Below are 303 nucleotides of genomic sequence, written 5' to 3'. Positions count from 1 at the left end.
TAGGCAGGTGTAGAGGATGACAAATTATCATCTACCCCCTGATATAGGTAATATATGGTTCAAAATACATCATGCAACGTGTCTAGCATGGAACGCGCACGCGCACGCATGTGTGTGCGTGCATCAAAGGTCGTGTCTGGGTGGTGGGGAGGGGAGGAAACTACCTTCAAAAGCAGAGACAACTACCTTCAAAAGCAGAGACAACTATCTTCAAAAGAAAAGACGAACTACCTTCAAACGCAGAGACGAACTACCTTCAAAAGCAGAGACGGACTACCTTTAAAAGCAGAGACGAACTACCTT

At 45.5% G+C, this 303-nt stretch overlaps 1 long non-coding RNA gene across 1 annotated transcript in view; it reads right to left on the bottom strand.

Moving 5' to 3' along the window:
- Window positions 1-132: 132 nt before the first annotated feature.
- The window catches only part of LOC106820013, an 11,395-nt gene continuing 11,224 nt past the window's right edge, over window positions 133-303 (bottom strand). Inside the window, exon 2 of the long non-coding RNA XR_001395541.1 lies at window positions 133-300. This is a non-coding gene — a long non-coding RNA (uncharacterized LOC106820013). The remainder of the gene's footprint in view (window positions 301-303) is intronic.

The sequence above is a fragment of the Priapulus caudatus genome, unplaced genomic scaffold, assembly GCF_000485595.1.
Source record: "Priapulus caudatus unplaced genomic scaffold, Priapulus_caudatus-5.0.1 Scaffold5787, whole genome shotgun sequence".
NCBI lineage: Eukaryota > Metazoa > Priapulida > Priapulimorpha > Priapulimorphida > Priapulidae > Priapulus > Priapulus caudatus.
The sequence above is the reverse complement of the archived record's forward strand: the minus strand, read 5'-3'. Positions and strand labels throughout refer to the sequence as shown.